Source organism: Suncus etruscus, chromosome 2 (genome assembly GCF_024139225.1).
Source record: "Suncus etruscus isolate mSunEtr1 chromosome 2, mSunEtr1.pri.cur, whole genome shotgun sequence".
Lineage (NCBI taxonomy): Eukaryota > Metazoa > Chordata > Mammalia > Eulipotyphla > Soricidae > Suncus > Suncus etruscus.
Genome location: NC_064849.1, coordinates 116,985,316 through 117,011,344, shown reverse-complemented (window position 1 = coordinate 117,011,344; position 26,029 = coordinate 116,985,316). Strand labels below are relative to the sequence as shown.

Here is a 26,029-nt window from a genome sequence, read left to right as displayed (position 1 = left end):
AGGAGTTTATCAAGAAATTAGTGGGAAGTCTGTCTCTCAGTGCTAACTCTACTCCATGTTCCAGTAGTCTTTGGATATAGTCTGCTACAACATACAAAGCAGGCTTTACGAGCATAGGATTGCCTCAGAAGAGTGTTGGTTGTTGCTACTGTTGTTTTTTCTATACCTGCCAAAGGAAAATGCTATTATATGTGGCCACATATGAGATGGATATTGATTTCAACAAGAAGGGACATATTTAAAATCATCAGTTGCTTGAGCCTACATCTAAAAATTTTATGTCTTCTGATATGAAAAAAATATTAAAACATAAAAATATACTAAGGGAATCCTTTCCAGGAAACCAAAGAAAATCAGAAGAAATCTCAAATTAGGAATTATGGACCCTTCTTTTACTCCTTTTCTCAGCAAGGACTACTTCAAACTCTCAGCTATAGTGTCTTTGTTTATAAGTTGGAATATTAAGCAAGATGCCCTGACACCTTCAAAGTTTGAGCTTTATACTTTTTCACTCTGATATGTTTCTTAATTATTTCTTGACATTTCAGAAGACATAATTTAAAAACGTCTATAATCCTATCCTTAGAGTAGACATTGATGTAGGCTTCATTAGAAATATTTACTGATTTTTAATAATAATTCTGTAAAATGCTCAAGTACCAAAGAACCCTTCTGTCATTTTAAGGTAAACAAGAATTTCAGATTGATATGAACATTTAATTTAAAACTAGAGTACCAAGTTGTCTCCCAGACTCCTAATTTCCCACCCTCATATCAAACCTGCAAATAAATTTTAAATAGTATGAAATATAATATTTTTGCAGGCTAATTTATCTATCTCTTAGGCTTAGGTTGATTTTTTTCCAATTAATGTTCTAATCACTTTTCTATAAAGAGGAAAGGAAGAAACATGACAGTACAGACAAGCTTTTAAGGCAGACAACTGCAATGAAAAAATTAATGAAACTATTTGTACCACTGAGATATAATATTAACTCAGTATGTGGATAGGTAAGCTAGGTAACATTGTACAACAGGGTCATTTCTAGCCAGCATTTCTTCATAGCCTCTATTCATTATAAGAATAAAAAATATTTAATTATAAATAAAAACTGAACATTAAAAAATGAAATATGAGAAATATCACTGTAAACTAGGTGTCAAGAAACCATTTTATGACTTAATCCAGGTTAAAAAATTTTTTGCTGGCGTTGGAGAGATAGTGTAGTGGGTAAGGTGATTTTTACACAGTCGAACTGGCATCCCATATGTATGGCATCTCTGAGTACTGCCAGAAGTGATTTCTAATCAAATTTATTCAAATACATCCATACTGGCATTACTAAAGATACATTTTTAAAATAGTATAGAATTTTATTAATAGCTTTTGGTAAAATGGAATAACATAGTTCATGGGGCTGTTGTGAGTGTTAAATGATAAAATACATACAAAATTCTTAAAAAAAAAAACAGTTGGGATTTACATAGAGTAAAACTTCAACAAGAAATAATACCCATTTCATTAGTTAGGAACTTTATTTGACTCCATATAAGAGATATACAAAAGCAAATACTTCTCCAAATAGGTTCTGGTTTCCACGACAAAAAGGCATAGCCAGCAGTACAATCTCAACATGAATATTCCATGTTACCACCAGGATCTTTCCATGTTTCCATTAGGCTTTTATTCTATTGCCCCAAAATAGGGTTCCTATGCCTCCAGGCCTTCTATGCACATTTCAGGAAAGGAGTGAGAAGAAATGGCCAAGAATATAATGCAGCTAAGTCTGTCTGCCCTCTTCCAGCCTTTTAAGTTTTGAGCCATGTTTAGTAGTGTTCAAGGATTATTCCTGGCTCTGCAGTCAGAAATCACTATGGTAAGGCTTGTGAGATTATAAGGTAGTGCCACAAACAGTATCAAGGTTGTCTGCATGCAAGGCAACTCTCCTATCTTCTATACTATTTCTTCAGTCTAAGTCTCTCCCTTAAAAACTTTTTTAAACCCGTAAGACAATAGTAATCCCAGAACTCTGCTTAATAAACTCTGGGCATATCCCTTCTGCTCAACTGGATCATGTGACTCCACATAACTGAAAATGAGCTGAGGAATCGAATTGTAATAACTAGGTAAAAACCGTTGCACTCCATAAAATCTCCCTCACTTTTAAGGCCACCAGGAGAGTATAAGCACAATTCCCACTTGTAGACATTTAATATTTTACTGTGGTTCTGTTGCTAAGGAGGAGTGGGTGAAGGGATGCTGGTAAAGTCTGATTCAGCTTCAACCACACTGAATTTCCATGTCATATAATATATCTAAAAGCGCCATCCCATTTTTATTTTCCAATATTTATGACAACTGCTTGTCTTAAGATAAAATACTCTTAAAGGTTCACAGCAATAAAAGCAATCATTGGCTCTGATCTGACGTCGCATATACGTCACCACTGTTTCCGTGACTCTGTTCAATTTTACGGCACCACTTTCTATGAATCATCCCCATTATCCTGTGAGTCATCTCTCATATAATTAGCTTTACATATATACTGTTTCCAAAATTGCAGATTTCACCCACTCGAGTATTTTTCTTGTTTATTTGTTTGCTCCTATCAAAGCAAAGTTGTCCAGCTAATTAGCACCTAAATAGCAGCCAAGTGGATTATTAGCAACATTTATATCTAGTTCTAGTCATCTGTGGATCACTCAGGCCTCTGAGGTTTTGCAATGTTCTTTGCAAAGGTTTTGCCAATCTGGTGAACCAATATCCCCTGGTAATTTGTTAGGCATATAACCTCTTGCGACTCCCTTGAACTTTTGAAGTTAGAAAGTAGGTATTCAGGCCCTGGAATATTGGTTTTGAAGAAACTCTCTGTGCAATTCTTACTCATGACCTGTTTGAAAAATGCTGTCATTGTGATCTCACTGGTTTTAGGCACATTTCTAACCTAATCAGTGTAATAATGTTCATACTTTGGGCTCCCCAATCATATAGAGTCATACAGAGTAACAGATTGTTTGGCTTCTCTGTCAGCAACTATTTACAGGCAAAAATGCCTTAAATATTTTTGGTTAATTGCAATCTGAGAGAGTACCATTAGCTTTGAGAAACATAAACACTAAACACAATAAAAGTCAGTCATTTTGGGTTCTACTGATTTCCCAAGGGATAATGGATGTCACCCAATACAACCCTTAATCAAATAATCATGGCTGCCTACTTATTGGTTCACCTTCTCACATAGTGTCTTAATATGTAGAAGCGCAAATTAAAATACAATACAGTCATATTCCATTCATCAAAATAAATTGCAATTCAGGCACTATTTTGCTGTACCTCACAAGAATTTAATAGGAAGTGAGAACCTTCATGGACCTTGATAGACGGGCATATTTTCCTTAACTTTTTAATTTAAATAATTTTAGGAGAGGGTGAATGTATAATACAGAGGCTAGGGTAAAGATTGTTCAATCTTTGATACTATGTATAGCCTTGTGAGCACTTCCAGGAATGATTCCTGAGTCAGGAGTAAGCTCTGAGCACAACCAGATGTGGCAAGTCCCTCTATCTCAAATTTCTAGGACTGTAGAATTCTATGATTAGAGAGAAAAGAATTAAAGAGAAAATAAGTTTATTAAATATTTTTGTTTTCAGACATGGGAAATAGAAACAAACAATTTATAGTTAGTCATCCCTTTTTAATAAAAATACATTGGGAAACCTCTAGTGTACAATATATTATAATGAAACCATTAAATATAAAATGACTAACTGAGTAACCTTTGAAAACTAAACAGTTCTGGTCTTGAATTAACAAGATGATTTTGTTCAGGGCTGGAGAGATAGCACAGGGGCTAAGGCATTTGCTTCACATGTGGTAAACCTTGCTTTGATCAGATCGCAAAACCATTTGGGTCGTCTAAACATCGCCAAGTGTTATCTTTAAGCGTAGAGTCAAGAACAGAACCCCATGCACTTCTGCATATGGCAAATCAAAAAGGGAATAATAGGAATAATATTTCCAGAAAAAGAATTTGTTCAGAAATTAATCAACAACAGTAAAATAAGTGAACATTGTTTTAATAGCATTTAATTACCCAATTATTTTGTAGCTTCAACTTGAAATAATTAGTATTTTTAAAAAATAATTGTATCATATTTTGTTCAAGTAATGCCAAATAACTAAACTATGGTGTATTTTAATAAAGATTGAGTAAGTACTTCTTTATCAGGATATACTAAAAAAAAAACCTGGAAATAACTAAAAAACTAGTTGCAGGCTGAAAGAAGTCTCTAATGAATTCATACACCAAATTTTTATGTCATATTTCCATTTCATATCCAAAACACTAATGGCAACTAAGTACTTTGTTTAACTTCCTCCCATAATAGCAGTAGCATAGCAGCAGTTACTAGTATAACTAAATGATATATAATAATATTTATGTTAAATTTTACATACAATTGCTATCATAGAAGTACATGTATTTTCCAAAGTGCTTTTGTTCACTCATTTACTCAAAAATTTAATTATAATTAATACAAAAATATTTACTCGAAGTCCAGGGGATCCTGTAGTGAATCGAGAAGATAAGGCCATACCTAATAATTTCCTTCCTTTTTCTTGTCCTTTCTAGATGCTTATGTTGTGTAGTCAGGTTACTTAATGACACTAAAATGTTGCTAATAAAAAGAAATATCCAAAGAGCAATTAAGCAACATTGGACAATAAATAATGGTATGAGAAAGGAATATAATACTTTAGTTATTGTGATCAGAGAAATTCTCTTTTGGGGTGATATTTTAGCAAATGACATTAAATTAGAAAATGAAATTAAAGAGGTGACACTTGCATCACTGTATTAAGAGTGAAATAATGCTTGTAAAGTCCTTGGAAAAGAATGCTTCAGAGGCTGAGCATCAAGTATAAATATACATAGGTGGGAACAGCCTGTGGTACTTGAAAATAAAAATTATTCGAGTGTAATCAGGTGATAAGTCAGCTAAAAGAATAAGGGTAAGAATAATCTGAAAAGGAATGCAGATGCCAAATCAGACAAGCTGAAGGAGACATATTAAGAAGTTTGGGGAATTTTCAGTGTGATGGGAGATAATAGTTTAAAAAAGACCACAGTAGCTAGGATTTCATGTATAGAAACATCACAGAAATACTGCAGCTTCAATTGTAGACTATTTCAATAAAAATTAGTTATATTTTTGTTTTCTCTTGTATGTAAATGTTATATTTATAATATACTCTAACTTACTAAGCATATAATAGCATTATGTTTTTAAAACATGTTTCTCAAGTCAAAGCCAAGTGCTCTATCCACTGTACGATTTCTCCAGCCCAGTTGAATGAATACTCTGGGGGGAACTCCTGGGCTTTCTGAACACCCTTTAAGAAGACCCCCAAATTAAGAATAAAGAAAGAAAGAAACTTTCTTTGTTCATGCACTGGGAACACTTTGAATGCTAATGTTTTGTCAATTAATGTTTTGTCAATTTTGTAACAGCTATAGCCTAATGCAATTATTTTTTAATTGACACTCAGATTTACATAGCTGTTCATCATAGAGTTTTATGCATAGAAAGTTCCAAACCACACTCTACACTAAAATGTCTACTTCCCTCCCCCACTGTCTCAATGTCTCTCCCACCTCAAGATACCTGACATCACCTTGTCATGGTAAGCTCAATTCTGTGTGCCAGTTCTTATGCCCTGATGCCTTTGGGCACTTAACATTTCCTTATGATGTTTCTTAATATCCCACATTTAAGAAAGATCATTCTATACACATATCTCTCCTAATTCATTCCAATCAGCATGATATTCTTCAGATTCATCCACCTAGAGAAAATTGCATGATTTTCTTCCATATATTCACAAAAATGTATTTTAAATGATTTGAAAGTTCACCGTGACATATATAGAACAATATAAAATTATGAAGTATTTTGAAAAATACCAAATGTGAGATACAAAGTGAGCTGTTGAGAAAATAATGCTAATAAACTAAGTACACACAGACCAACTTACCAAAAAGAGTCTGTGAAACACAATAAAGTAAAACACTAATAAGGTTATTTATTAAAAAAAATTGAATTGGTGAGTTCTGTTAGAGAAATAACTACAACAATAACTATATGACAATGGAGTAAGTGAGAGAAATAGAATGCCTGTCTCAAAGACAGAAGGGGTGGGGGAGGAAGGTGATGGGGGCATTGGTGGGAAGGTTGCACTAGTGGAGGGGGGTGTACTTTTTATGACTGTAACCCAACTATAACCATGTATTAACCAGGGTGTTTAAATAAAGATATTTTTAAAATGTTCAGATAGTTAAACAAGTAATCAAGAAAAAAATTAAATTGTTTATTTACTACACTTGAACTTAGCCCAAAGGCCGAGAAGCAATAAACTTTATTTAGAAAAAAATGCACATTCACAATTAGTTGGAAAAGGTGTTATAAAAAGTTCATGTGTTCCCCTCAGTGCTCCATTTTATAAAACAATATCACAACCAGAATATTGACAGTGATAGACTGATGCCTCCTTTTAGAGTACTGTTCACATTTCACTCTTTCCTCTGCCTAGTCTCGACAAATATTTCTTAATTAATATTTATAATTTTGTCATCTCAAGAAAGTTATTTAAATGTAATCACATAACACTGATTCCATGTGACTTTGGGGAATTGAACTTTTTCTTTTCTCTTTCCTTCCCTTTATTTAAAATTTTTTGTGGTAGTAATATCTAGGGGTCACAAACTTGGGTTGTAATACACTGGAAGTATTAATTGTTTTGACACTCAAGTGCCACCATGGAAGTGTCATCGATCACACTATATGAGGTAGAGCAGTGACAGGGATCAAATACAAAGTTTCAAACAATTCAACAGTATCCCAACCACTGGGATATCCCCAGATTTCTTACTTAGCACAAATCCTTGACTACTCATCCAGGTTGTTCCATGTTACCTACAGTTGCATCCTTCTTTGGTAATTTCCTTGTTATCATTTACTTATTATTCATCTATGATAGTATGCAATTTCAGAGGGTTAACATCCCAACTCTTTTTGTAAATCACTACTCCTACCACCAAATTTCTGAACTTTTTTCATGACATTTTGGAAGTATTCTGCATCGTGAAGAAAGTACAATTTGTTAAATTACTACTCACTAAAGTATTGCTAATTGTTTCCTACTGAGGGCTATAAAATATTATGTTTATGGACCCATAAACACGACTTTGCCTAGGACCCTGCTTCATCACTCTCTTAAGATTTTCTGCCAATCTGACCAAATCCAGTATTTAGACTGATATCACCAGGACTGTTTTGGAATGAGTGCAGGCACCCTCTAACTGCCTTCTCATATTTCTGGGAGACCTGGAAGCCAAAAATGCATCCCACAAAAGTTTCTGTACCAGTAACTATGTTTTGAATTCCTAAAACCGCATTGCTACATTCACGACCATGCGACAAACTTCTTTTGTTTAATAATGTCATACCCATAGAAACAGACCAATTTAGATGCTAATGTGTAGCTGAAGTCACTTAATGTTTAGAAACAAATGAAATAAGAATTGTCAGCTAGTGTCAGAGCTTACTAAATCTTTGACAATGACTTAATGACCTCATTGGAAATATAACAATTTTTACAGATTTGCTTCTTGCTGTACTTCTTTTATTTCTCTCTTCCTTTGTTTTCTCTCTATTCTTTTTTTAAAAATAATTTTGCTCTCACTTATCTGGAAACAAATGTATGATAGTCAACTATGTGATGCATGTTCTTTAAATAAAGAAAATATAAAGTACATAAAATTAAAAAAATATGCTATGATAAACAAATTGGCACCACATGGGCCATGAAGCACCACCACCTCCAGTTCAGTATCTCATCTCTCCTTACCAAAAAACTATCAAACTATTATTAAGAGTAGCTATAGAGGGGCTGGAGAGATAGCACTTGACTGATCCAGGTTCAACCCCTGGCATCCCAATATGGTCCCCTGAGCCTTTCAGAGGTGGTTTCTGAGTGCAGAGCCAGAAGAAACCCTGAGTGTTTCCAGGCATGATCCCAAAACCAAAACAACAATACAACAACAAAAAAAGAAGCTATATAATTCATAGTTTCATCATCACAATCTGAGAGTTCAATTGCTCAGTAACAATCTGTACTTGCAATTACTAGTTTATTTTTGTTGCTTTATTAATTTTTGTTTTAAAATGTATCATTATAATTAGTGTGCAACATTAAGAGGTTATAATTTAAATTCCCTTAGTGAGGACCAGAGAGAAAATAAAAGGAAAATTAAACTATATTCCTCCAACTCCAAGAAAGATGTAAGAGAGAATATAACCAATACTGAGAGTCACACAACCATTAACCACTTTAGCAATAATAGTTGGAAATGATCTCTCTGGACAAGAACCGAATGTGGAATGGAGTAAAGTGATATGCATAATATCATTTCAGTAGCTATACTGCAAATCACAGTTTCAAAAAGGAAAAACTTGGAGGAAGAGATGAGGAGGAAGAGAAAGAGGAGAGGAGGAGGAAGAGGAAGAAGAGGAAGAGGAAGAAGAGAAAGAGGAGAAGGAGGAGAAGAAAAGAAGAAAAATTAGGAGGAGAAAAAGGAACAGGAGGAAGAGGTGAAGAAAAAGAAGAAGAAGAAGAGGAAGAGGAGGAGAAGAAGAAGAAGAAGAAGAAGAGGAGGAGGAGGATAGGAGGAGGAAGAGGAGGAGGAGGAGAAGAAGAGGAGGAAGAGGAGGAGGAGGAGAAGAAGAAGAAGAAGAAGAAGAAGAAGAAGAAGAAGAAGAAGAAGAAGAAGAAGAAGAAGAAGAAGAAGAAGAAGAAGAAGAAGAAGAAGAAGAAGAAGAGAAGATGGAGAACATGATGGAAGTGGAGGTGCTGGAGTGGTGGCAAGGAGACATAAGGAGTCTGCTTTGCCAGCGCTAGTCTAGGCATCTCATATGGTCCCCCAAACCAGGAGCGATTTCTGAGTGCATAGCTAGGAGTAACCCCTGAGCGTCCCCCCCCCAAAAAAAAGGGGGGGTAGGTGGAGGAGGAGGGAGTGAAAGAAGAGGAGGAAGAGAAGGAGGAGGTGGTGGTGGAGGAGGAGGAGACAAGGACAATGACTACCACTATCACCACCACCACCACCACCACAGTATCTGCTATGGAGGAAGGCAAAAGGGTGGAGAAACTGGAGGGAAACTAAATAAATGATGGTTGGATATAGATACAGGATAAGGAGGGGTGCTGGAACATTTATGACTGAAACTCAACCATCATCAATTTTTAACTGTATCACATAATGACTCATCTAAAAAAAGTACAATAATACGGTAGGTAGGGCATTTGTCTTAACAAAAATAAGTGCCATGCAATTTAGTCCAGTCCAAATAGATGATCCACTGACAATGACATAAAGGAAGATTATAGTATAGGAATAAGAAATGGGCATTTTACTTTTAAATTTATAGACTATTAAATAACAGCCTACTAAAATATATGCTGTGGTTTATATAAATATTAAAATGTTTCTTGATGATTGCATTATTCATTTTATTCTATATTATTTATAAAATTGTAAGTTATTATACAACTACTCTCTGTATAATATAAATTGTTTCTAGGACTTGAAACATTTAAATGATAGCCATGAACAGAAGAATCAAATATTATACTTTGTCATGAAACCTATTTGAAAGATTTGATATTTTAAGTGGCAGAATATCACTTAGGCCTGAAAACATAAGTCACAACACACAAAACCGATGTGTATAAAATTTGTTTCTGGGGCTGCAAAAATGATAATATAGTTCAGTGGTTAAGGCACTTGTCTTGTATGCAGACAATTTCTGTTTAATCCCCAGTATGACATGCGCTCTCTCAAGCACCACCAGGAATGAGCATAAAACTAGGCATCAGCCCAGAGCACAGTTATTATGTAGTCCAAAATGCTCCAGCTCCATGCCATATTTTGCTTGTTTCTAGAATCACTTTGTCCTCTCCTAAAGTGGCACAGAAACTTAATTTCTCATTATGAAGCCCTGTATAGTGGTGCCTCAGTATCTGCTTCCTGGAATCTCAAACTAGTTCTGTCCCTTCTGCCCAGCATACTTTTCTCCCCACTTTCTTAAATTTCCAACTAATTCCTTTTTACTGTAGGGCTTAGATAAATACCAATTCTTTCATAAAACATTTCTATAACTTTGCCAATAATACATCAATTTTCTGTACAATACAAATAGTTTACTTCTAGTCTTTTGTAAATCTAATAACCGATGGTTATATTTTTACTTTTGTCTATTTTAAAAAGAGAGACTGTTGTTTTTTTCTTTGTACAGTGTCTGGGAAGTAGTGACTGCCTATGTATATGTACTAATACATAGAAGGCAGGTGTTTGAATGCATTATTTTTGTGCTACTATTTTCTATTGTCTTCAGAGAATCTTTAGTGCCCTTCTAGTTATTACTCAAAGTCAAAGATGTTGCTGCTCCTTTTATATTTTCAGCTAGTCAAGTTGTATTTATACTTTTCTGTAAATACAAAGCATGTTTTCTCTATTAGAAGCCAGACAAATGATTCATCATGGAAATACTTACTTTGCACATTCATTTAGAGAGCTGCAAGAGAAAATTAAAATCCAGTGATCACTCAATTTGCATTTTGTGATATTAATAAACAGCCCTTGGCCTTTGCTGGCATGCTTCAGACTAATGAACTTTGCAGAGAGAAATGTGCCTAATCACACTTAAATTTGAATAATTCTAACATATACTGACTGTTTGTAGCCATAAGCAGCTTTATCCAAATCATGTCTGCTTTCCTTCTTTCCTTTTCTAATGGTTTCCACTGTCTTGTAAACCACATTAACATAACAAGAAGTATTTCTAATCATGACTTACTTTCTGGATATTGGCTTTTGAACCACTCAGTTTGGTTATTAGTCAGCAAAGACCCAAATAAGCCTTTCATTTATGCACTTAGTATGACATTTAAGAACAGACTTTCATTGCTGTGTTAACTTTACTGGTACTTTTTTGCTGATAACTACTTTCAAAATGTGAAAATATCAAAATAATAGAAACCATGGGAGCTGGAGCAGTGACACTGTAGTTTGGGTATTTGCCTTGCATGTGGCCAATCTGGGTTCAATCCCTGGCATCCTGTATGGTTTCCTAGCCTGCCAGGAGTGATTACTGAGCAAAGAGCCAGGAGTAACCCCTGAGCAGCAGGTGTGCCCCCTCCAAAACCAACCAAACAAACAAACAAACAAATAAATAAACAAAAACTTGTATAAATGAGGACCTTAATTATAAATGTAGAAACAGGAAAAAATTTAAGGACAAAAATATTGCCCCACTATTCTTCATTTCCCTACCATTCTTTACTACTTCTTCAATCAGTGAGGGTAGTATTTCTGGCCATTCTTTTCTCACTTCATTTGCCAGTGATTCATTTAATCAGTGAGTAAGGAAAAAAACAAAAATAAGCTGCTTACAAAGGGACAAGTGTGATAGTACAGTGGGTAGGGTGTTTGCCTTGCACACAGTCAATCCAGGGTCGATTTCTAGCATCCAGAACCTCCAGGGGGTAACTTCTATTTTTTCAGTCAATCAATCAAGCAATTAATTTATTTTATTCCCTTAACCAAGTACTTGCAGCAGGGAGGGGCATTTAGCTACCTTTGCTTCAAGTTGTCTACTTAGTACTTTTTTTAAAAATACTAATTTATTTATTTAAGCACTATGGTTACAAAATTGTTCATACCATATTTTCAGTCATACAATGTATACCACCCTTCACTGGTGGACTTTCCCACAAAGTGTCCATTTCCCTCCCATCCACCCCTCCCCCTTGCCCCTTGGGCAGGCATTTTGCATGCTTCTCTCTCTCTCTCTCTCTCTCTCTCTCTCTCTCTCTCTCTCTCTCTCTCTCTCTCTCTCAACCCCAAAATTGCTTGCAGAAAGTTTTCTCTTTGCTTTTAGAATTGGTTAAGATAATTAATTTTCTTTTATCTCTATCTAGTTTGTATTTTTACCTACCCAGAGAAAAATATTGTTTCAGTCATTTATGTTGCTCTGTTTCTGACATAAATGTTGCCTAGCAGCTTCCTTCCAGTAAGCAAGCTACTTTAGCTGATATCCTAGTTTTGATATTTACCAACTGTAAATTGTGTATCTTTGGGCATATAATTCTTCCATATACTTCTCCCTCTACAAAATTGTAAAAATAATAGTAATGCCTACTGCTGGGGATACTTTAAGTTATTGCACCTGATATCATGTAGAAAATGGATCATTGAGCTATTTCTGTTATCATTAAACCACTCCATCTGCTTGATAGGATGTTTTGGCTGTTAGCCTAATGTTGATTCTAAACATGGGGAATTATTTGGCTTGAGTCATAGCTAACTAAAAAATACTAAGTATAAAAAGGAACTAAGAATGTTTGCCTTTAGGTTCTCTTTCAAAGGAAAATGAGATAAAATTAACTTGAGATTGCAAATTCTAGATGGAAATTTTAGCTCTTTGACTCCAGGTTCATTGATTTTTTTCCCCTGTCTTATCTCTCATTACTTTATTTTTCATTAACTGCACATCTTACCTTTACTCTACTTGCCCATTTAATACATTTATTAAGTCTACTCACCAACCACATTACACTTATGAAGATTTAATAACACGGATAAATTATATCTATTGTAACAGTAAGAACAATAATAGATATTGTAATATAGATATTGTAAGAACAATAATAGATATTGTTCCCTGAGTTTCACAGTACAATTTTTTGTTTAAAAAAAACTAAAATCTCACTTTTCTGGGATAATTCATATAACAGAATGCCCTTTTGAAAAGTGGTGCAGTACGGGGCCAGTGAGGTGGCGCTAGAGGTAAGGTGTCTGCCTTGCAAGTGCTGACCAAGGAAGGACCGTGGTTCGATCCCCCCGGAGTCCCATATGGTTCCCCCAAGCCAGGGGCAATTTCTGAGCGCTTAGCCAGGCGTAACCCCTGAGCATCAAATGGGTGTGGCCCAAAATATTCAAAAAAGGAAAGAAAAGTGGTGCAGTTGATTTACTAGAAACCTTGTATTTATTTATTTTTTACAACCCAGAATGTTTCTAAGCCAGATTTTTATTTCTTGATTGTTCATCTAACCCCATTGTTTCACATCCTTTCACCCTAAGGGATCTCATATTTCTGTTTGAAACATACAAAAAAGTGCAAACTAAATATAGTATTAAACTAAAATCCCTGTGAAACTAATGAACTATTTTATGGAGAGTGAGGCAGGAAACCTTTTCAAGAGTGGTGTCGCAATTAATTGGATGTGGCCACACAACAGCATGACTTTGGAAACAGGCGATTTACAATAGGGAATTGAGAAGGTCACATGTGATGGCTTGGAAGGTAGAAAATCATTATTTTCAATCATGCATCAACCTGGAAGCCAAACCAGACATTTTAATGTATGTTTTTAACTGAGTGCAATTTGCCTGCATTTCCAAAAGCAAAATGGGGCACACTTGCCAATAGTCTGTCTGGATAGCTAATTACCAATTATACACCATTGGAAACCTGATGCGTGTCATATTATGGTCGGAGATTACCCAAGTTTAGGACATATGGCCTATTACACTAGTAGATAATTAACATCATAACAGCTAAGAGAGCATTCTTTATAATCTCCAATATTACTTCAATGCAAAATAATGCTTTTCAGTGAATTCGGGACAAGTGGCATATGTATTGCTTAGCCAGGCTTTTTTCAGGTATAGTCAGCTATTCTGTTACTCATAACCATGGTGGCTATTTTTAGAACCAAACACTTTCTCATTTTACATATTTTTAGAAATTATTCTTCAATTTGATTACTTATTGAATTTATAATTCAAGTTACTTTGGACATAATGTTCCACAGTTATAGAACTAACTGAATTAAATATAAAATGAAGATAATCAGCATCAATTTCATCCATATCAAACTGCTTTTTAAATTAGCTAAACAATATTTTTATCTACCAGAAATACAGATGGACAAAAGGGACATGAAGAATGCTCCACATCACTGTCAGGGCGATGCACATCAAAATAACAATGAGATAGCATCACACACCACAAAGACTGACACACATCACAAAGAAAAGTAGCCAGTGCTGATATAGATGTGGGGAAAAGGGATTCTCATTAACTGCTAGTGGGAATGTAGACTGGTCCAGCCCCTTTGGAAAACGACATGGATATTTCTCAAAAAGCAACAACAACAAATAAACAACTAGAACTGAGATTCCATATGACCCAGCAATACCACTCCTAGGGATACACCCTAGGAACCCAAAGAAACACAATGTAGAAAAGTCCTTTGCAATCCTATGTTCATCACAGCACTATTTACAATAGCCAATATGTGGAAACAACCCCAAGTGTCTGCCAAACAGATGAGTGGATAAAGTAACTGTGATACATATACACAGGGAATACTATGTAGCCATTAGGAATAATGAAGCCATGAAATTTGTTTATTCATAGAAGGATATGGAGATTATTATGCTGAGTGAAATGAGTCAGAGGGAGAGGGATAAACATTGAGTAATCTTTCTCATTTGTGGAATATAGAAAAACTAAATGAGAACATGGTAATAATATCCAGAGACAATAGAGATGAGGGCCAGGAGGACCAGTACATGGTAGGAAGCTTGCCACAAATATAGTGGGTGAGTGCATTTAAAGTAGAGAAAGGTTCATTATGACAATAGTAGATGGAACTGATTGCTCTGGGACAAGAGCTTGTTGCTAAAAGGGAATAAAGTGATATGCATGGTATCCCTTACTTAACAACAGTGCAAACCACAGTGTCAAAAAGGAAATAGAGAAAGACAAAGAGAGAGACAGAGAGAGAGAAGTAAAATGCCTGCCCCAGAGGCAGGTGGTGTGGAAGGAAAACTGGGGACACTGGTGGCAGAAAAGTGCACTTTTAAAGGGTGGTGTACATTCTAGGACTGAAACTCAGTCATGAACAATTTTGTAACCACAGTGCTTAAGTAAAGTAATTATAGAAATAAAATAAAATAAAGTAAAAGTCCAACCCCTTCCCTACATTGTAGAACAAAACCTGTTTTTTTTAAACAGTCATTATTTTGAAATCTGATGTTAACAAAGAGTAGTTTAACAAATTTACCTTAGTGTTATTTTAAACTGTTTTATTTAAATTTTGTTTAAGTGTCTGAGTTTGAAATTGTGAGTCTCATGCTGAGTACAGAAATCAGAAGCAAAGATTACATTTTTGGATTCATTAGTAGCTGATACAACTCATCTATGATGGTGAAGGACAGGAAAAATGTATGTCAAAGGAAAAATTCAGAACTCTTCAAATGAAGGCGATGGGTAGAGTATAATTAATAATAGACAAACAAAAATTGGTTAGAGATCCAAGGACAGGGTGAGTCATGGAATACAAAGAAAGATCAGAAGAGATTGTCAGGATGAGGCAAAAAAAATCTTTGTATTGAATTGTGAATTTGGCTTAATTTTCAGGTATAGGAGAAATGATTGGGGTTGTAAATAAAATTGAATGAAAGAGATGAATGACTGAAAGCTCAGAAAGAGGAAATCCGCACACTCTCAAGAAGCCTGACTTGATAGGGATGAAGGAAACCATGGAAGTTAGCTTGGGAGGAAATGAGCAAAGTCAACAGTGGTATTGGGCCAGTCTAGTAGCTGTTCATAAAAATCTGTTTTCTTTTCTTTCTAGATCTAGACTCTGTTTCTTAGCCTCGAGGTTAGGTGTAGACCTTTGACCAATTTTCACCAAAATAACATAATGACATGTGTTTCCATATAGAGTCAACATTAAAGAAGTGGGTATGCTTAAGTGGGTCTGTTAAGGTTCCTTCCTCCATGGCTCCATGCAGCCTTGATACCATATCCTGTGTATCTGTGTGCTTGGGGCTTTAAAGTTCAATTTTATTCTGACATCTTACAAAATGCACTTTGGTTATTGTTGAGAGTGTTTAAAAAATAAATCCACAGACTTCCACTCCCTTCACCTTCTGTTCCCCACCTCCTAATATACACTATGGCCAGGTTCTTTTATAGTAACAAAATTCCCTAAAGAATAAATCAGCTTCTTAATTTTTGCAATTTTTTTACATTTGTGTTGTAGTAGACATATATGATATACTTAAATCCAAGGTGAGAGAATGCATTTTGCTTTCATTTAAGTAGAATTATTGTTAATTTTTTATTTTAGTGTACCACAGTATCTTACATATATTTCACAACAATATTTTAGGTAGATATTAACATTGAATCAGAGGAATTCCCAGCCCCTAAGTTTTCCTCCTTCCACCCCCATTCCCATCCTGGATCCCCTATCCTTCACCCTCATCCCCTCTGGACTGCCAGTACAAGTGGTTCCCTCTGTGTCTAGCTTTGTAGCACTACCTAGAAATTAACGATTCTTTGTTGATATATCTTAAAGTATTTTATATGTTCTAAATCTCAAATATGACACAATTAACACTTGAAAGTCTGCACATTTTAAAGAATCTGCATCTAAGAAAAAATGTAGGAATCTTGATTTTGATTTTTGATTGTATACTATAATGAAGCTTTTCTTCTGGGTTTATGAAAATAATGCACAAATACTGAAGAGAGCAATTAAGGCAAATTTCTATAACCTCTTCTCTTGCTATGTTTAGATGGATTCATCTTTGACCTTTATTCTGGGCATATTTTTACTATAATTGGCAGGTCTAGAGCTTCCTTTTATCAAATAAGAAAGTGAAGAGATGAAGAAGTATAACAAATAGGAAAGTTTTCAAATGACCTCCGACTCCACACTGTATTGACTACTGAGATCGCCCTATAACTGCAGCACGTGCTGCTCCTCTGTTCACTCACAGGCCAATTCATTTTCCTTGCTGTAACAGAAAATTGACAAAACATGCTGGACTCTACTCTATGGAGTTGATTGCAGGTGATGACATATAGCTTTCAAGGGAGATGAAAAGCAGCCTATGTAGTTTACTCACTACTATGATTCCTGGAATCAGTTGATGAGATCGATCAACTATAATCCAGGGAAAGATCTAAGGAAAATAGCTCCTTGTTCCCAAAACAGTGAAAAATACACAATGTAACTCAACTAATATTTTCTTTAAGAATTCTCCTGATTTTATTATTGGAAAGTTGGGATTTTGACATTGTGCTACATTACCAGTTTACAGCAAAAGAACTATTTTATAATGATGAGTGTGGCTAAGATTCTAGGAGAAAGGGCATCTTCTCTGACCATATTTTCCACTAAAGACAACAAATATTTTATTTTTCTTCCACTTCAAGAATTCTTAGACTAAGTATATGAGGGTATTTTTAGAGTTCTATATGTCAGCTTATATAAGATCTGAAGCAAGTCAGCTCCAAATAACAACGGCAGTGAGCACCACAGTAATTATTATTTATAATTATTTCCTCATGGTCTGTTGGCTCATGTATTTTAATGGCACTCTCTGCAACTGTGATTGCCAATCTCTCTGGTATTTGTGGGATAAAAGCTTACCCAAATAGAAATAATGTAGTTAAGTAATTTCATGTCCATCCTGAATCATTCCTTCCTGACTGTATTAGAGGTTATTTTAAATGCGTTTGGTTTGGGGAAGTGGGGCAAGGGAAGTGATGATTATTCTACTTCTGAAGTTCTGACATTCTCACAGTGACTCTTTGGCAAGGATATAGCTTGGTGTTAAAAGCTCCTGGGCAGGTAGACAAATTTATCGCTACAGCTGGAAGCCTGTTCTTTCCATGAGCCAGAATGAGGCTGAGTTAGGAAAGGGATGAATGAGGTGAGCCCCCTTACTCCCTTCTATATTCTGGGTTAGATGGAAAGCAGAAAAGAAAATGAGGTACACTTGATGAATGCACTAAGAACAGAAGAATTTTTTTTTCATAAATAAGCAACATGAGTGAATTTTTGCATTGGACGCTATGTGGACAGTAGAGTTTCTTAGTAAATGTCTCTAGTACACTTAAAAATTATTGATTATTGGACATAATCTGAGAAATCAAACATTGCAAATAATAGGAAGTACCAATAATTAAGCAGAATTGGCAAAGGAAAACACCATTATATTTATTAAGTGGATCTCTGAGAAATTAAGATTTTATTTTAATTAAACACAATTAACAAGTTTGTTTTTAGGAAGCTGTTGCTTGAATTTGAGATTCTCCCAAAATGTAAAGCCTGGGAGTAGTGATTTATGAAGGAAGTAATCCCAGAAAAGGAGTGAAGTAATAGAGAGAAGGCCTTGGAGAAGTGAAAATGATATGATTAGGATACTATTATAGGAGATCATTGTGGTGAGTAATGGGATCTCAATACTGCTACAATCCTCTAAAAAAATACTAAAGTGTCCATAGAAAAATGAAAGATTTCTGCTTTAATTCCTATTAATAAAGGACTGTTGTGGAGTGGGGGTTGGCACTGCCCTTCTTGGCTGTGCATGCAAGATACAATGTGGTGTGTACTGCATTGTCAGAAAAAATCCTCTAGCAGAATACAGAAAGGCAAGTGTGGTATGCTTGATGGGGACTCTAGTATGTAACACTGCTAAGGCTGAAAATCAAAAGCAGGTCCAGGGAATTAGAAGAGGCCTCTGGGGAAAGAGATGTCATTTTGGAGTGATGATGTCAACTGAATTAAGAGCATGGAAAAGAAAATCATATTTTTCCCTTAGACAGTGTGAACACATTTAATACCTAGATGACATACAATATCTGCTTCCTGCTACCTTCATTCTGAACATTGTGTCTGTTCAGACAGGAATACTTTACATGTTCTTAGTCTTTTTAGAAGTTGATATGTCTAATGATGTATTTATTTGAAATAAAGAGTTATAATTGCAAAAGAATAGGATTTCCTCTGACATGTGTGGGCATTACCATAGCTTATATTTTGAAACACATTAAGAGATAATTGAGGCACGTGACTTTATAAAAATGAAAAAAAATATAAAATGAGTCCAAACTATACCATGATTCCAAATCATACCACCCACAAAAAATAAAGACAATTTGGAGAAAAATTAGTTGTGGGAGAAAAGCCAAGCTTGTTGTGGGGGAAAAGAAAGCTAGAGTAAAAATTATTAACTTATGTAAGAAAAAATACAAACACAAAACAAATATTTGAAAAAGACACAAAAAAAAAATAGTGAAAGTACATTTAAAATTAGCAACCAAAAATGATCATGGTAAATACTATGGCATTCAGGAGAATAGGCACTTCTATTGTGAGAGAATATAAAATCACAGCACACACACACACACACACACACACACACAGACAGACATATTTATAGTCAATATAGCAACAAAAATTTAAGATTAAGCTTAGAGTGAAAAAATATATTTCCTTGATTTTATCTACCAACACTAATGCCAAAAATAAAAATCAGGGAAAAAGGAAATCTAGTAACAAAAACTTGGTCAAATAAATTATTCCTATGTTGCTACTTAAAATAATGAATTCAAAGCATTTTTTAAAAGGTTAATAACATATAAGTTATAACATTACATTATATTGGTTGGCAATATAACACGTATTTAGTTTTTAAATTATGAATGTAAATTCATAAAAAATGAAAAGTTATACATTAAAAACTATTAATAGCTATCACTCAGTAATAACTGTTGCAAGTCAGCCCTGAAGAGGTTGACTGATGGAGGGATGGAGGATGAGGTCTTTCCCCTCCAGCTCGGAGCACGCATCTGCCACCCTGTCCAGCCGACAGTTCTGAGGTGAAACGGCGGGTAAACAGCTTACAGACAGTCAGGCTTGTGGAAATATTAGCTTTATTCGGTGGACAAGACTGAAGTCCAAAGACTCAGCATAAGTTCCAGCTAAAAGCCTCTCGCTTTCCACAGACCCTTGTTTTTATCCCCCAGAATCAGGTACCACCCAATGGTGGGATCAGATACCACCCAATGGTGAAAGCAGAATCAGGTACCACCCTAGGGTGGGGGCAGAATGCCAGGCCACACCCTAGGGTAGGGCACAAACACTGATCAGGGTAGGGTCAGTAACATAATAATCCCCTAAAATATTTACATACACAACAATAACATATCTTATTATCTTTATTATTTTCATTATTTAAACATTTATGAAATGTATATACATGCTTTTAAAATTCTAATAGGTACTAGTGACTGCAAAAATGGTATGCAGTGATGGGGCCGGCGAGGTGGCACTAGAGGTAATGTGTCTGCCTTACAAGTGCTAGCCAAGGAAAGATAGTGACGGCGGTTCGATCCCCCAGTGTCCCATATGGTCCCCCCAAGCCAGGGGCAATTTCTGAGCGCTTAACCCTGAGCATCAAAAGGGTATGGCCCGAAACCCCCCCCCAAAAAATGGTATGCAGTGTCAAAATTAATTATGACTAACTTTGAGTTGGTGACTACACCTATTTTTTCTCTTACTTCATTTTAAAAATTTTTGTCTTCTAAGGAAATATTACCATAGTATGTCCTAATTATAAAAATTACTATAAATTTATATTTTATCACTTAATTCCTTTTTTGTTTTCTTTTTGTTTGTTTTTTGTTTTGGGGCCACACCCATTGATGCTCAGGAGTTACTCCTGCCTATGCATTCAGAAATTGCTCCTGGTTTGGGGGACCATATGGGACGCCAGTGGATCGAACCACAATCCATCCTAGGCTAGCATGTGCAAGGCAGATACTTTACCTCTAGCATCATCACTCTGACTCTTTAATTCCATTCTTGAAAAATTTTAAAAATAATTTGGTGCTGCAGAAAGAGAAATCCCAAATCTCTATAATTCTAGCATAGGAATATACAAAATAATGAATTCTGGAGACATTTATGATGAGTGATGGTAGGTGTAGAAAAGGGGAAAGAGGATGAAAGAAATAAAAAAGAGACATTAAAATCAATTACAGAATTACATAATATAACTAGTAAGTTGGTATTAATTTTATTTTTTTCATAAGTCCTAAAACCCTAAGATGCAATTAAATACCATTAAACATTTGATTTTCCAAAAATGTCACTTTTATACATTAAAAATTTAAATTTAAATTTAAATTTCCTTAAAACAGGAAATTAAAATAGATAAATTATTATTTTAACCAAGTAAATGATAAATTCTTCTCCACATTCCCAAGTTCTTCCCATGAATGCATATGATCCACAAATTCTAACTGATTTATTACCAAAAGATTTTCTTTCTATGTTTTAGACAAAGCTATTTTATTTAGAAAATAAAAGAGATAAAGATATATACAGAGAGGAAGAGTTAAAAAGAGGGGTAGAAGAAAAAAGTTGAGATAAAGGCGAGAGAGAGAGAGAGAGAGAGAGAGAGAGAGAGAGAGAGAGAGAGAAGGGAGTATTCCATAAAATAAAGAGAAATTACACATTCTGAGTTGGAACAGAGCATATCTTAGGCTTTTCTTCTTATTCACAGTTACAACTTCAGTTTTCAGATTTTAGTTCAATTTCCCAACACTTTAAGGTAATTGTGAAATATATAAAAATTATACAAAGACAAAATTAAAAAGAACATGTATGTATGAGTGGTGAGGAGCAGTAATTTGTACATCAAATTCAGAAATACTAACATAATTATAACCATGTCACCTAACCTATAATAAAAATTACTTTAAAAACTTTAATAAATGAAACCCATGTATAAAAGGCTTTGACATCATAAGAATTGCAAAGGTTGAAGTTGCTAAATGCCCTTTCTTTTTGGCAGTCTATTACTGGGTTCCACTGGGAAATGAAAGGGACACAGTTCCAAAGATTATGACTTAACACTTTGTGGGTGATTCATTTGTCATCCAGGTCTGGTACTTTACTCTCTTCTTCGTTTTATTTCTCTTCACAGAGACTGAGAAAATGATCTTAATACAATTGAACAAAGACTGAAGAAAACATTTGCTGAATGTGGAGACCAAACAATAGTATTGCATCTTGGGTAATCAAATTGAGAAAACACAAGAGCAGACAGAGTAGCCAAGATCAATAAGATGAAAAGCTAGAAGGAAATGAAGGAGAAAGAGTGCAAAACCAAAGTGACTGTTAATGAGTAAGTGTTCACACAAGGACGTGTCAAAAAATAGGACTCGAGTTGAGCTTATTTCTGCTGTGTGACCTGAAGTATGGCAGACATTTTGATCCTTCTCTTGGCTCTCCTGTAGCCTGGGCTTTGATCTTTTCTGCCTATCATTTCCTGAGGGCCCTTCTTCAGAGGTGAGCTGTCCTGACAACAAAAAGTTGAGCTGATTTCTGCTATGTGACTGAAAGCCCGTCAGACATTTTGGACCTTCTTCAGAGGTGAGCTGTCATGCCCACAGAGGGTGGAGCCAGAGGGGCATCTTCTAGCAAATGAACCCCACCATAACATATAGGAAAAAACTATACTACAAGAATGTCAATGGGGAAACAACACGCCAACACCATGAATAAAGAATGAAGTTGGAATAAAGTTAGAAGCTCTGATAACCCAAAACTGCCAACCATAGTTAGCCTCTCAGATAAGAAGTTTAAAGAAGAAATATGGAGGATCCTCATAAAAAATAAAGCATAAATTGAGCTGCACAGAACACAATGATACAAATCAGAAAACTCCAAACTGAAAAAAAAAGAAATAAGAAACTCAGTAGATAAAATGAAAGCCTCAATGTAAAGCCTCTCCAACAGGATAATAGCACCTGAGGAAAGAATCAGTGAGCTGGAATATCAGATGCATAGCTAATCCATACAGCAGAAGAGGTTAGAAAAAGCCATAAAGCAAATGATCAGACAATAGAAAAATTACTAAAAGAATGTGAACTGATGAAAATAGAAGTCTTTGATAAGCTCAACAGAAACAACATAAGAATCATTGGAGTTGCAGAGACCCTGGAAGAAAATCCCCAGGAAGAATCAGCAGTCAAGGATATCATTGCAGAAAAACTCCCAGAGATACAACCAAATCTTGCATGCCCAAAGACTACTGGCTAAAAGAAACACGAAGAGAAGCATCCCAGGACACATCCTAGTCACAATGACGAATCCCGCAGACAGGGATAGAATACTGAAAATAGCGAGATCAAAAAGGAAAATTACATTCGAAGGAGCATCCTTAAGATTTATAGTAGACTTGTCACAAGAAAACCTCAAGGCTAGAAGGCTGTGGAGAGACATACTGACAAAACTCAATGAAATGAATGCTTCGCCTAGAATACTGCACCCAGCAAGACTCACTTTCAGGTTTGAAGGAAGTAAACTTAGCTTCGTGGATAAACAACAGCTCAGAAACTTTACAGACTCAAAACCATCCTTAAAAGAAAAACTGAAAGGTCTACTTTAAGACAAGATCGACCAACAGACACACCAAACTTATACTCAAAGATGGCACTAAATCCTATGATAATTATCTCTCTTAATGCAATGGACTAAATGTACCAGGTAAGAGGCACAGAATGACTAAATGGATCAAAACTGAATCCAACCTGCAGCTCCTATGAGAAACATACCTGAATAGTCACAATAAACATAGACTCAAAATCAAAGGCTGAAGGACAATCATCCAAGCAAACGCACCCTTAAAAACCTGAAGTGGCCATATTAATATCAGATGACACAAACTTTAGACTCAGAAAAGTTGTAAGGGACAAAGATTTTGTATTAATCAAGGAATATGTACAACAGGAAGAAATAACACTACTAAACATATACACACCCAATTAGAGACCAGCAAAGTATTTAATAGTATTACTGACAAATTGTAAAGAAGATATCAATCGTAACACAATAATTGTGGGAGATCTCAACACTGCCCTGTCATCCCTTGATAGGTCAACCAGACTGAAACTCAACATATATTATCCCTAAAAAGAGAAATGGAAGAAAATAGCCTAGTACATATATATAGGGCACTCCATCCCCAGAAACCTGGATACACATTATTCTCCAATGTACATGGGTCATTCTCCAGTATAGATCACATGCTAGCCCATAAAATATACCTCCATAAAATCAAGAGGATAGAAATTGTGCAGACTACCTGCTCAGAACACAAGGCACTGAAACTAGGAGTGAACTACAAAGGGACACAGAAAAAAACTAACACCTGGAAATTAAATAGCTTACTACTGAACAACCAGTAGATCAGAAATGAAATCAAAAAGGAAATTAAAACATTCCTGGAAGCAAATGACAATGAAGACACAAATGATCAGAATTAATGGAACACAGCAAAAGCAATACTAAGAGGAAAATTTATAGCTTTGAAAGCACACATCAGAAAGGAAGATGGGGCCTATATAAAAAGCTTAATGACAGATCTTTTAAAATAGAAAATGATCATTAAAGGAACCAAAAATAGGTAGACAGAAGAAAATAACGAAGCTTAGAGCAGAAATCAATGAAGTGGAAATAAAAAAAATTTGAAAGATCAACAAGAGCAAAAGTTGGTTCTTTGAAAAAATAAACAAGATTGATAAACTGCTAGCAAAACGCACAAAGAAATGGAGAGAAACTTAATAAACCAGATTAGAAATGAAAAAGGGTAGATCACTAAAGATACTGCAGAGATTCAGAGGGTAATCAAAGATTACTCTAAGAAACTCTATGCCACTAAACATGTGAACCTGGAAGAAATAGATAAATTCTTGGATTTTATAACCTTCCACGGTTGAATACAGATGATGTAGCATATCTAAACAGCCCTATCACTATTGAGTAAATTAAAATGGTAATCAAAAGTTTTTCCAAAAACAAAAGCCCAGGCCCAGATGAGTCACTAATGAATTCTTTCAAACCTTTCAAGAGGAACTAATACCAATGCTTTTCAGGCTCTTTCATGAAATTGAAGAAACCAGACCACTTCCAAATAGTTTTTGTGCAGTTAACATCACCTTGATACCAAAACTAGACAAAGTTGGTGCAAAAAATAAAATTACAGACCAATATTCCTGATGAACACAGATGCAAATATTTTCAACAAAATTCTGGGAAATAAGATCCATCAAGAAGGTCATACACCACAAACAAGTAGTTTCATTCCAGGAATGCAAGGATGGTTTAACATACATAAATCAATAAGCATAATACACCATATCAATAAAAAGAATAATAAAAACCATATGAGCATATCAATAGATGCATAGAAAGTATTTGATAAGGCACAACAACCATTCTTGATTAAAATAAAAACTCTCCTCAAGATGGAAATGAAAGGAACTTTTCTCAATATAATCAAGGCCACCTACCACAAGCCAATGGCAAATAGTATTCTCAATGGAGATAAATTAAAAGCTTTTTCTATAAAATCTGGTACAAGACAGGGCTGCCCTCTCTCACTACTCTTATTTAACATAGTACTGTAAGCTCTTGCCATAGCGATTAGTTAAGAAAAAGATATCAAGGGCATCCAGATAGAAAAGGAAGAAATCAAGCTCTCACTGTTTGCAGATGACATGATATACTATATTTAGAAAACCCTAAAGACTGTACCCAAAAAATTCTAGAAACAGTAAAGTCACTTGGGAAAAATGGCAGAAAAAATTAACACATAAAAATTTTTTTGTCCCCCAATTCACAATACAGACCATGCAAAGGGGGGTTGAGGTGTATATGGGGTACATTTAATGTACCTCCTCTTTCTATACAGTCAGTGTAAAGAACACAGCCTGTGATAATAATTGGGAAATCTTATCTTTTCTTTTTTATTATATAATATATATATATATATATATATATATATATATATATATATATATATATATATATATATATATATATATATTCCCATGACCAATATCCCAAGTGTCCTTCCTCCCTACCCCATACAGGCCTGTATTCTGGACAGGCTTTTTACTTCCCTCATTCAGTCACATTTTGTTATAATAGTTCTCAGTGTAATTATTTCTGTGACTGCACTAAACAATCCCTGTGGTGAGCTTCATGTCAGGAGCTGGATTCTCCAGTCCTCCTCTATTTTGTCTCTGAGA

General features: G+C 35.1%; 1 protein-coding gene and 1 non-coding gene across 3 annotated transcripts in view; both read right to left on the bottom strand.

Annotated features, from left to right (window-relative positions):
- RAB3C (RAB3C, member RAS oncogene family) overlaps positions 1-26,029 on the bottom strand; it is a 293,040-nt gene that overhangs the window by 221,191 nt on the left and 45,820 nt on the right. The window lies entirely within an intron of this gene.
- On the bottom strand, positions 25,601-25,730 carry LOC126002662 (small nucleolar RNA SNORA51). The gene has a single exon (XR_007493340.1). It is a non-coding gene; the product is annotated as a small nucleolar RNA SNORA51 (small nucleolar RNA).